Source organism: Taudactylus pleione, unplaced genomic scaffold, assembly GCF_031769625.1.
Source record: "Taudactylus pleione unplaced genomic scaffold, aTauple2 ptg000224l, whole genome shotgun sequence".
NCBI classification, from domain to species: Eukaryota; Metazoa; Chordata; class Amphibia; order Anura; family Myobatrachidae; genus Taudactylus; species Taudactylus pleione.
This window is the reverse complement of record NW_028284626.1, coordinates 596,354-609,560: the sequence shown is the minus strand read 5'-3', so window position 1 is coordinate 609,560 and position 13,207 is coordinate 596,354. Positions and strand designations below refer to the sequence as shown.

At 44.2% G+C, this 13,207-nt stretch overlaps 1 pseudogene; it reads left to right on the top strand.

The window, feature by feature from the left end:
• Nucleotides 1-9,994: 9,994 nt before the first annotated feature.
• On the top strand, nucleotides 9,995-10,113 carry LOC148517300 (5S ribosomal RNA; annotated as a pseudogene).
• The last annotated feature ends 3,094 nt before the right edge of the window (nucleotides 10,114-13,207 follow it).

Sequence of the window (13,207 nt, the reverse complement as noted above, 5' to 3'; positions counted from 1 at the left end):
CATTTTTCGTGTTCAGAAGCCAAAAATCTATACGTATGTTAAAAAAGCTTTTTCAACGCAGACCTGTGTTATTAATCTGTTTGGAGATCGCAGACCTCCGGAGAACAGTCTGCACGGGGCCAGCTCCAGCATGCGCAGTGAGGGACCATTGACCCACTTGCGAGCGCTGTGCGCTCATGAGCGGGTCAGAATCGGGCCCAGAGTCTCCTGCCTGCTCACTGTCTAAAGCAAAATCAGCCGGGATTGGCTGCTGAAAACACATTATGCAATAGACAGCAGCTGAGCACAATATCTGAAACTTTAGCAACAGCGTATAACAAAAGACCACCCGATTTATCCAGACATCGGAAACGAGATTTAAGCAGCCCAAATGTATGCTCTATCACAGATCTAGTAGACTTACAGTATGTGTTCGATTATAACTATGCTCAGCAGGAAAAACTGGAAGTGCCAACGGGGTCAGAAGCCAACGAAGACACCCATACCCAGAATCACCTGTAAATAAATTCAAAATATATTTAGTGAACAGATCTAAACATGCGTAACATTACTAAAGTGGCAATGTCTAAGGTACTGACCCAGCAACCATCCCTCCGGCATCAAAACAATTATGAAGGGATGATTGATTGAGGATGAAGGCATCATGACATGAGCCAGGGTAGCCGACTACACTCTTGATTTAAATTTTTGCATCACACACCACCTGCATGTTAGAATGGGCATGGTGCCTATTTAGGTATACATGTGCCCTGGCCCTAGGTGGTCTCAGTTCAATGTGTGTGCAGTCAATAGCACCCAAGACATTTGGCATGCCTGCAATGCCATACAAAGCTACCTTGCCACTGTGTCTCATGGCTAAGGAAGCAGATGCAGGAATCCATAAGTGTCCTAAATGAGGCCAGTACCTGGGTGAAGTATCTGGAGAATGTGGACTGGGATATACCAAGAACTCTACCAGTAACAGACTGAAAATTCCCAGTAGCCAGAAACTGCAACACAGCCAGAAGCTTATGCAGGCCTGAGACATAGTGGGAACGTGCTGTGTCAGGGTCTAGGTCCAGTTTGACTCGGTCATACAGATGGAAGATGTTATGGTTCAGCCGGAACATCTGTATGACCTCACCATCGGCCAATGCGTTCAGGTTCAAACACCTCCTAAAGAAACATGCCCTGCGCAAGCTTTGGGAAACCGGCATTACCTCCTGAGCTTGCTCAGTTTCTTGCTCCTGGTTGCTTTCAGCCTGCTGGTAGAGCCCCATAAATCCCAGCCACATCATATTCCCGGCAGTGCTGCAGAACTCTCCAGACTAATGTACGCTGCAGCTTTAGCCACTTTTATAGGCATCATCATTGTGTTGCCAATAAGTGAAACTACAAACACCTGTGAACACTTCCAAACTCGCCCAAACACTCATCTCAGGAGGTCGTCTATTTGAAAAGTATTTAGTGGTGAGTTTGTTATTTTCTCTAATGAGTTTACAAACTCGATTCTTGGTAAATTTGCGAGTTGTATGGTTTCCTATGGGAAGTAATTGCGAGTTTTGGCGATGGTGTATTTGGGGGATTTTAGAAAACACGTACAAGATTTGATGTTTGTTTTGATAAAACACACCTGTTTTTTCTTAGTAAATTTGCGAGTTTGAAGAACAGGCTAAACTCACACAAACTCGATTCTTAGTAAAATTACCCCTAATAATCTTATAACATTGAATTAATGGTTCACACATTTTACAGTATATTATTTGATTAAAATTAAATGACTGCTTTATACTTGGCTATCAAACACTGTCACTACTACATAATAGATTGTGTCCATTCAGGGGCGTGAATAAATAATGCACACACTATTAAAGGAAAGGGGATATCATTTACAGAAATATTTCTATAGGACTGATAACTTCTTTCACAACGCAGAAGGTGGGTTGCACTGGGGATTTGTAAATGCCTACATCCCATGTAAGACCCCTTTCACAGTTACAGACCTTACACACCAATAATGCCAGGTCCGTGACAGGGTGAACTTTTATACACCCATGGTGGCTTCCTGATTGGAAAACGGGTACACTGGATGCAGATTATTTCAATCGGAGCCTTTTTTAAAACCTACTTTTTTTTTAAAACAATTTCTTTTATTGAGACACCGCACATAAACACAATCAAATACATCAAAATAACAGTCACGAAAAATATAGATATACATAGAGTACAGTAGACATATAGATCATAATTGTTTTGGACATAATATAGTAACAGTGTGTCTACCTAAGGAGAAAGAAAAACCTAAAAACAAATCAAAAACCATATACATATATATAGCTTATGATAGCAGTATTCCACCATGTAAACACTGCATACATCCTAGTTATCAGATCATATTATATATCAGATAATATTTGAAACTTTCAACATTTGACAGATACAAACAAAAACAAATATAAACAAGCAAAAAAAAAAAAAAAAAAAGAGCTCTCTCCCAATCCTCCCCCCCCCTCCCCCAAAGGAACCACAGCCACCTGCATCTGATGTAAACACATTATGTCGCGGTAGAGTTGATGTCTATTGGTGGATTATTCCCAATAGTCTGGAGTAAAAACCAAGATGTATCCTTCACACTATAATATATTTGGCGCCTTATGTCGAGGGATAATGTAGATATATATGATTCCCACATATCAAAAAATTTCTCTACTTTCTTTTCCTTCTCCAAGACTACCTCTACCCAATCCATTCAAAATATTTTGTATAATTTTGTCTTAAATAACACAAAAGAGGGGGAGGAAGTCAAAATCCACTCCTGCAATAACGTTTTACGAGCAGCCGCACTAATTGCCAATAACAGTCTTCTGCTTCCTTTGCTAGCCCTTATATCTGCAGGTATAATGCCAAAAATAGCCCACTCTGGAGTGAAAGGGACATAATTGAGTAAAGCTGACTCCGCATATCGCTTGATCCGTAACCAAAATCCTCGGACTATAGGGCACGACCAAAAGCAATGATATAAGTCCGCATTATCTTCTCCGCACCTATAACAGGAATGAGAAACCGAACGTCCCATTAAAAAACTTCTATGCGGAGACAAATAGGCTCTGTGAAAAATGTTTAGAAACATCTCCACATATATTGTTGATGTTAAAGATTTACAAGAATAATTTAGGGCAGTCAATAACTGTTCAACTGTATACAAGGGAAATTTTTGAATCCACTGCGAAAGTCCCCTACCATTGGACGCGTGATCCAAAGTTATTTTAAAATATTGATAATAATTAGAAATAGCTTTCTTGAGTATTGGAGGTTTGGAAAGAAGGTCATCTACTGGATTATTCCAATCTTTCGCCACAAACACCTGGATTACTGAGTTGATATAATGCTTTGCCTGCAGGAAGGCCATGGGGAACCCCAACAGAGTATTATACTTTTCTGCAGCTTCGCTAAAAGATAAAACCCGACATGCTTCTTTATCTACCAAACATCCTATTCTCTGAATGCCACCCACTCGCCATATTGTGAATGGATATGTCGCCTGCCCAGACTGAAAATGCGGATTTCTTACGAGAGGAAGAAATAATGATTTGTGTGAGTTAAGGCCTGCCTCTTGTCTTATAAAGTGCCAAACTCGTTTTGTATTCCACAGTAATGGATTATTTTTAATTGTGGTGGGTAGTTCCTGATCAGGGGAGTGAAGAAATGTAATCAAATCGGCACTGGTCTAAGAACTCTCGCTCAAGTGAAGTATTGGCATAATTCTCTGATCCATTTATCCAATCCGACAAATAACGGAACATAGCTGCTTTATTGTATAATCTAATGTCTGGAAAGCTTATTCCTCCATTCAATTTGGTTTGTTGCAATTTTAACAAACTAATCTTAGGCCGTTTACCATTCCATATAAAGGATCTAAATATCTTATTTAAAAGACTCAGATCCTTAACTGTAATGAGCAAAGGTAGGATTTGGAGCATGTACATTAATCTTGGAAATTACATCATTTTGATTAAGCTCGCGCGACCCATATATGACAGAGTGATATTCCTCCAGCCATCCAATTCGTCCGAAATCTTTTTTATAATGGGTCTATAATTAAAAGGATATAAATTTGCCAAATTGCTGGGAAGCACAATACCTAAGTATGTAATCCTGTCTTTGGCCCACTTAAGTGGAACATCACTAGGTAGACGTGGCAATGAATTGCGCGAACCCAAATAAAGTGCCTCCGATTTACCTATGTTCACCGCGAACCCTGATATTTCTTCAAAACTTTTCAAAAGCCCCAGTATATGCGTTAAGCAGTCATGAGGATTTGCAATGTAAAGCATTATATCATCTGCAAATGCTGTTAATTTTATTGTTTTAGAACCAATCTTTATTCCCTTAAAAAGATCGTCCTTCTCCAATATTCTAATCAGCGGATCTATAGCTAGATCGAATAAGAGGGGTGACAGAGGACACCCTTGTCTAGTACCTCTAAACATCTCTATAGGTGCACTAGTACAACCATTTATCATTAGGGACGTCATTGGGGATAAATAAAGATATTTGATCAGTCCGATAAATGAAGAGCCGAACCCACGCATTTGTAACACATTAAATAGGTGGGGCCATAACACTGTGTCAAATGCCTTTGTCGTATCTAAACTTAATAGAGTATTAGTGGTAATTGGAGATGTCCCAGCTGATACTGCCACTGCAGCAATGGCCGCTCTAACTCCTCGAACTGAGTGACGCCCTTTTACAAAACCCAGTTGATGAGGAGTTAGTAATTCTGTCAAAATAGTTTGTAAGCGACTTGCCATAATTTTAGCTAATAACTTCGCGTCAGTATTCAACAAACTAATAGGTCGGTACGATTCTAATTTTTGTACATCCTTTTGAGGTTTAGGGATCAATATTGTAGTTGTATTTGTAAAATATGGGAATGGAGAATTGTTATCTATCATGTCATTAAATAAATCCACTAGAATCGGGGCCACCTGGTGCCGCAATAATTTATAATATTAGTTTGAATAACCATCTGGGCCCGGTGATTTCCCGAGTTGTAACTGTGAAATAGCCGACAGCATTTCATCTAGAGTTATTTTCCCAGAGAGTGCCTCCTGCTGTTCTATAGTTAATAAAGGCAACAAGTCATTGGGGATCAAAGCTTCATACCGAGACTGATCAAAAGGAAGATCTCTATATAAGTCCTTATAGTACTCTTCAAACTTATTTATAATTTCATTATTCGTTGTGAGTAAAGCATTGGTATGCGGATCTTTAATGGCTGTGATATATGTTCTTCTACGCCAGGGCTTAGACACGTTAGCAAGCAACTTTCCAGCCTTGTTCCCCCATCTGTAAAATTTATGCTTAGTAAACAATACATCCTTTTTAGCTTGGGATAACAGGTGCGATTCTAAGAGTTGTTTCGCCTGAACATACGTTTCCCGAGATACATCAGTAGGGTCTACTATATAATTTTGTAACGCTAAAGTTAGGGCCTCTGACATTGATTTATACACAGCAGCCTCTGTCTTTCGCTGGGATGAGACAAAAGCTATGATCTGTCCCCGCATTACAGCCTTCGATGCACCCCAAAAAATTGTTGGTGTATCCCATGCCTCTATATTATCGTCTTGATAATTCATCCACTGTGCTAGTAGGTGATCTCTAAATTTAGTGGACTTGTACAAATAAGACGGAAACCTCCAATGTTTCAAGTTTCTCGGAGACTGCGTTACACTCAACGAAATTGTAATAGGCGCGTGGTCAGATATTAGAATTTAATGCAATCTGGATTCCTGTGTTCTAGATACCAGGCTATCTGAGACCAGAAACAAGTCAATTCTCGACCAAGATTTATGGACAGCAGAGTAAAAGGTGTATGATTTATCTGTAGGGTTCAATAGCCTCCAAACATCTGTAAGTTGATGATTTGCTTTAAAAGATTGGAATTGTCTCCATATTGTCATATTAGATGATTGAGGAGTCGGTTGTCTAATGAGGGATTCTCTACTGAATTGAAATCTCCCGCCACTATCAATGCATAGTTAGTACGTTGTGCCAAGATGTCCATCACACTTCTCATAAATTCTTGAGGTGAAACATTTGGTGCATACAGATTTACCAGAGTATAACAGGCACCCTGAATCTCTACATCAATAATCAAAAATCTTCCATTAGGATCAGCTATGGTATTTATAATAGAATATTGCAGATTCCTTTGAAATATTGTGGCCACCCCCCTGATCTTTCTACCGCAGCTAGCCTTAATACATTCCCCTATCCATGGGGTCCTCAAAGTGGAAATATCTCCCTCTGCCCAATGCGTTTCCTGCAGAAAAACTACATCTGACTTAAATTTTTTTAAATGCGTTACTACTCTTTTGCGCTTAATAGTAGAGTTCAAACCCCCAACATTCCAAGATAAAAATTTCAACTTAACAAACCGGTGCCCCAGTATTACCAGTATTCATATCGTTAGACATGTCTTATCCAATACCTTGCTGTGGGACAAAACAGTTTAAGAACAAAATGAAGTCAAAACGTGGTACTCCGTCCCAGCATGCGGAGACCACCTTATTTAAAGAATGCGAAACCCCCGGCACCGAATTCCCCCAGGGGGGGAGAGAGAAAACGAGAGAGAGCCAACAAAATAAAAAATTTAAATAAAAATAAAAATGAAAAACCATAGAAAAATAAATGCATTATACATTTCTGCGCAATGTCTCTTACACCCTTTTCTTTTATTTTCTCTCCAACATTTCAATGTGGTGTTCATCACTCGCAACCTGTGATTCACACCTGAACTACTAAATATCACTTATAAAGTAGCAAACAAAACGTGTATCAGTACACTAGAAAAACTTCACTGGAACGAGGAATGCTCCTTTATGTCAATCAGACGTGATGGCATTCAATATTAGTTTCTCGTTTAACAGATTAGCATCAAATGTAAATGAACAATCTACTCTCAGGGATGATCGTGGATGCTTAGAAATTAGAATCGTACCTTAAATTGGTGTTATAACAGTTATCCAATCATCTATTTGGTGACCGTTGCGGCGGGCGCTCCCTGTCTATACCCACACCAAAATGATGTTTAGCAATCTTAGGGTCTAAAAAATACAATGTTTGACCCCCATCCTCCACCCTCAGCTTGGCAGGATATAGCAGAGCAAATCTAGTGTTGCGCTCATACAATAATTTGCACGCATCTGAAAACTCCCGTCTTTTCTGTGTTACCGTTGCTGAAAAATCCTGGAATATGAGCACCTTATAACCATCTATCATTAGTGTGGGTATCTTCCTATATTCAGCAAGTATCCTTTCCTTCATTCGATAGTCTAGATACTTTGCAATCACTGGTCTAGATCGTGAATTAGGCGCTGGTCTTTCCGGACCTATTCTATGGACCCTCTCTACGTGGGGCAAGATGGAATTTTCCGACAAATTTAGGGCTGCAGGGATTTTGTGGGCTACCAGTTGAACCAGAGCCTGGCCAGTTATTTGCTCAGGTACCCCAATAAACCTCAAATTACTTCTTCGAAGTCGATTTTCCATATCATCAATTTTGACTAATAGCGATTGAACGCTGTTCAATTGCGTATCTACAGTGTGTTGCATATCATGGGAGCGATCCTCCACATCACTAACTCGCTGCTCTAAGGCAGCGAGTCTGGAGGTATTGGAATCTATTTTAGCAAGTGCAGCGTCAAAAGATGACTGGAGGGAATCCAGTTTTTTATCTATTAGAGGCATTAGTATTTTAGAAATTTCCTGAGCCGTTTCAGCAACTGACGAGGGACCCTGAGAGTGATGACTGAAATTTGTAGCTTCCTCAGGTTCCATATCAGCAGTGTCACTACGTGATGGAGAAGGGGGAATAACTTTAGCTGGAGTCTTAGACACTTTGCCCATTTTACCTGTCGACCCTTGTGAAGCGGGAGTAGATTTACGGACGTATCTGTCCATAACCTAGTGAGAGATCCATTGAAAATTCTACTCAAAGTAGATCCTTAGCAGTTAGTAAGGTCAGAAGAATTCCAAATTCCTCAGCAGGACACTAGATTAGCAAGAGATATAGCAAGGTACAGGCATATATGCGCACGGACCACCCCTAAATTGCAGACATGTTATGAAGATTCAAAAATATACATCATTCTGTCTAATACCTATGTCTTATAATCTGAGCAAGAATAATTGAGCTACATTCCTCTATATGATGAAGCCCTACCAAGGTTCCATGATACACCGTGTACCTGTAACATGAAACTAACAAAATTTGCTTCCGTTGCTGCCAGTATGTGGCAACAATGATATACAGATAATTTATGAAATGCCTATCAGCATAGAGGCTAGAATTAGATACTGTTGTTTGTCACTTTGACCAGCAGATGGCAGCAATGTACTAGTGTTAGGTCAGATATAATACATATGATAGACAAAGGTATATCTTCACTGTTCAAAGTACAATATACTAAAAGCTCACAAAAAGAAAAACAAGTATAAATATTTAGCTGTGTTACTTATCAGACTTTCAGCATGGCACAACAAAGTCCAGGATCAACCGGGGTATTAGCCAAGTGCAGCAAAATGAGCACCTCGGCCTCCGCACCTTCCCAGAACAGCAAAAATAGAAAGTCCGGACATCAGCAGCCCAGTGTCCGAATCAGCGATGCCTCCTCAGCACTCAGAGACCGCGGTATAGGGATGGGGTTAACAACCAAGCAGGTAATCGGGGTCGGGGGAGAAGCAGAGGGGGTCGGATAATTATTACAAGTAGTCTTCAACCAGAAAGACAATGGATTGCTGGCACACACCGGAAATCAGACTTCTGTGTAGAGGTTGGGGTCCCTGGGAGGAGGGAGAGATAAGCGACAGCTTCCAAGTAAGTATTCTCCGATTATCACATCAGGGTACAAGGCACTTAAGATCAGATCGTCTCCTTCAAATGCAGCAAAAGGGGATCCAGGATCTATGACAGGTCCTTCATTGCCCGCGCAATCTCAAGGGCATCAAACAGGTTTCCAGGCGTGCAGCGGTCTTCAGCAAATAGCTGCCAACATCCAGCAAAGGACCGGAGCCAGATAGATCCCCAGCTATATTGACAGTCACACTCGGGGAGACACCGTGTCAGGAACAGCAGTGGAGGGGGTATCAGGCCGCGTAGCTTGCAGCAGAAGTACCCGGAAGGACTGTCCCATCAGCGGCTGAGTATGCAGTGGGGTCTAGGAGATATACCGAGCAGGCACATCCCTATCACCCGGACATCGCCCCCCGGAACCTCAGCCCGCATCCGGCAGGTAAGCTCCGCTAATTAGAACAAGTGTAACCTCAGGCTATGTTGCAGTACCGGAGGGGATCGATGATCACCGCTGCCAATGACCAGAGGAGAGGCTCCGGACCGCAACGCACGACCTGATCACCCACACTGCCAATCCAAGGGAGCGGTCACAGGTACAGCGCCTCCGCGTGTTAACCACTTCAGGCCAGGACGTCAGCAGCGGGTAAAACGGATGGTCCGCGAACGCTTGCCAGTCTTCTGCCACATATAATTATCCCATGCAGGTGTAGTCTTCAAGGGGGCTAGCAATCTCTGCGGTGCGACTCCTGAGAAGGCAGAGATGGCCGCTTTAGCAGGAGAAGGAAAGTCTTCTCTCAGGCTTTTCATGCCCAAAATGGCGGGGGGCAGTCATGAACGCCTGACCTCTTCAGGCTTGGATCCCGGTGGATAGATTCTGGCTCCAGACCCAATAACTGAAACAAGTCACTCTGTAGTGCAGTGGCGTTGTAGTAGGCAGCTTTTGGGTGATTAATTCGGGTAAAGAAACCCAATCCTGGGTCATTTATAGCATATAAGGCTGGAGCCCAAGTAAAATGCGGCCACTCTGGGTGCCCCGCCCACCGGAAGTCGATGTCATGTCTTTTAAAAAGACGGTGCTCCCTGTATGGGAGCAGTTCTCGCCACTGCCATACTTTAGTGTGCCTAGGGAATAGCTCAGGGCACATCTGTCTGGCAGCCTACAGCCACACCACCCTGAACACGCCAGATCTCATCTGATCTTGGTAGCTAAGCAGGGTCAAGCCTGGTTAGTACTTGGATGAGAGTCCGCCTGGGAATACCAGGTGCTGCAGACTTTATCCCCAGACAACCCGAGTTCAAACGTCTAGGTACACTGTAACTTGACCCGCACTAGTCAGTTGTTGGGTCAACAATGCTGTGGAAGCTTGGGCTACGCAGCTTGCTGAGGGCCTTAAAACTGGTGTTCCGGTGGAGGATCTGGTTCCTTTAATGGAACAGATTGCAGAGTCTGCTTCCCTTTATCAGGGAGACTTCAAAAGATATTTATTATCTTTCCTCTAGATCCTCGGCTTTGGCTATCTCAGCCGCAGAGCCCTGTGGCTGAGACAATGGCAGGCGGATGAGGAAGTTAAAAGAGCTGTGGAAGCTTTTCCATTCACAGGGGAAGCTCTGTTTGGATAAGAACAAGTGGATCTCTAAAGCCACAGGTGCTAAGTCCACTTATCTCCCATCTGCAACTCCTCTTTGGACCGTCCTTTCGGTCCTTGCGGATCCCAAGGAAATTCAGGGGTCGTTCCAGAGTAGCTCCCGCTATGTCCCGTGGTCCCAGAGGCAGGGGTAGAGCCACTGCATCTTCCTCCCAGCAGTTAAGCCTCCGGCATGACGCACTACCTTCTCCCCTGGGGGACCCCAAGGTGGGAGCTCGCTTTTGCAATTTCAGGCGTCAGCAGACAAACTGTTATACAATCAGGGTCAAAGCTTATATTACAGCTTGGTTGTAGTTCCCAAGTCGGACGGTTCAGTGAGACCCATTCTGAACCTGAAACATTTCAACTTTATTTGCGGAACTTAAGGTTCAAGATAGAGTCCGTGCAGTCTGTCATTGCAGGTCTCGAGAGGGAGGCTGTGATTGTACAGTGGTTAGTACTCTTCCGCAGCAACCTCTGTTCGCTTCCAAGTCACGGCACCATGCCTATCTCCACATTCCCATTTGGTTTCATCACGCAGTGCGGGACTCAATTTCAATTTCACCCTTTGGTCTTTCATCAGCACTAAGAGTGTTCACGAAGGTCAGGGCTGTAATGATGGCCTTTCTTCGGATTCAGGGTGTCACTATAGTCCCGTACTTGGACGATCTATGTCTCAAGGCTCCGTCAGTCACTCAATTACGGCAGGAGGGATGGATCCTGAATTTCCAACAGCCTACTCAGTGTCTGCTTTTCCTAGGGATGTTTTTGGACATGGTGGAGCAGAGGGTGTTTCTTCCGCAGGAAAAAGACAGCTCCATCCAACACATGGTGTGGTTGATACTACGCCATCGCAGGGTGTTAGTACACCTGCGTATTCCTCCTTTGGGGAATATGTTTGCGACCTTCGAGTCCATTCAAGACTGGAGTTCCATACCCGTCCATTCCATTCATCTCTCAGTGGTCAGGGTCCCATTTTTTTCTTTACCAGCGAGTACAACTGTCACCCAAGGCTCGAACATTTCTCATTGGTGGCTGAATTCCTCACACTTACTGGTAGGCAAGAGGTTTGCAATGTGGGAATGGATTCTCCTCACCACAGACAGCAGTCTGAGAGGATGGAGGGCAGTGACTCGGGGAGGACACTTTTAGGGCCGCTGGACTCGACCGGAGGCGGTACTGCCCATAAGGATAAGGGCAGTGTTATATGCTCTTCGGATGGCACAGCCCCTGTTGAAGGGCCATGCAATCAGAGTGCAGTCCAACAAATGCCATAGCTGTGGCGTACATAAACAGACAAGGCGGCACCAAGAGTCAGTCCACCATGAGGGAGGTAAGCCGCATTCTTCTCTGGGCAGAGGAATTAGCAGTAGCAATTTCAGCAGAAATTGGGAGGCGACTACCTCAGTCGACAAGACATCCGGGGAAATGGACGCTCAAACCACAGGTGTTTCAACAACTGATTCAGCGTTGGGGTCTTCCTCAGGTAGATCTCATGACGTCAAGGTTGATCCATCAATGGCCTCTCTACTGCTCACAGACAATAGACCCACAGGCGGTGACAGTGGATACTCTTACAACTCCTTGGAGGTCTCAGTTTGTTTACCTTATCCCTCCACTCCCACTTCTTTCTCGTAAGCTTCAAAAAATCAAACGAGAAAGGGTAAAGGTACTGTTGGTGGCCCCACACTGGCCCAGGCGGGCGTGGTATTCCAACCATGTTGGCTGCTGATAAGACGACCTGTGGCCTCTTCCTCTGCAGAAGGACCTTCTGCACCAGGGTCCGTTTATCAGAACTTAAAGCGGATTAGTTGATGGCGTGGCTGTTGAAAGGCCTATCCTAAGAAGAAGAGGTATCCCTTCAAGGGTAATTCCTACTCGGCTGAGGGCTAGAAAGGAAGTTACGTCTAAGCACTATCAGCGTATACGGAAGGCGTATGTATCTTGGGGTGAACGCAGGAGTTCGCCACCGTCAGAATTTAAGATAGCAAGGCTTCTTTTTCTACAGGCTGGTTTATCAGCGGGCCATCGTCTGGGATCTTTGAAGGTTCAGATTTCGGCTCTGTCAATTTTCTTTCAAAGGAGACTAGCATTATTGCCGGATGTCCAGACATTTCTACAGGGGGTTTGCAGGTTGCAACCTCCGTTTGTACCTCCTACGGCCCCATGGAATTTGGATTTAGGCCCTGATTCAGAGCCGGACGCTCTGAACGAGCGCCCGCTCTGAATCAGGGCGTTTTTTTTTTTCCATAGTGCGGCCTTTTGGCCGCTCGCATAGCTGTGGGTTACCACCCACAGCTTGTGCGAGCGAGCGTCCATCGCGACCATCGGGCTTGTGACGAGACCCTTGCGGTAGGGTCTCGTTGGCCGCAAGCCCTGGAGTACTTTTGGCTCTATTAGAGCCAAAAGCACTCCCACTGACATCACTAGTGATGTCAGTGGGGCCGGACCCAGACGGTAGGCGTACCCATGGGAACAACTCCGTCTGGGCAGCCACGCCCCCGGCACGCCCACCAAAGGGGGCGTGCTGTCACCATCGACAGCACGCCCCCTTTGGTGCGAGACCCGGAGCGACGGCTTGCCCATCGCTATCCGGGTCTCGCGCATGCGCACGACGGAGCAGCCTCCGTCGTGCGCATGCGCACTTGCCCAACATCGACCCGCTTGCGAGCGCTCAACGCTCGCGAGCGGGTCTGAATTAGTTCCTTAGTCCTCTCCTTTCTCCAGTCTTCACTATTAGAAC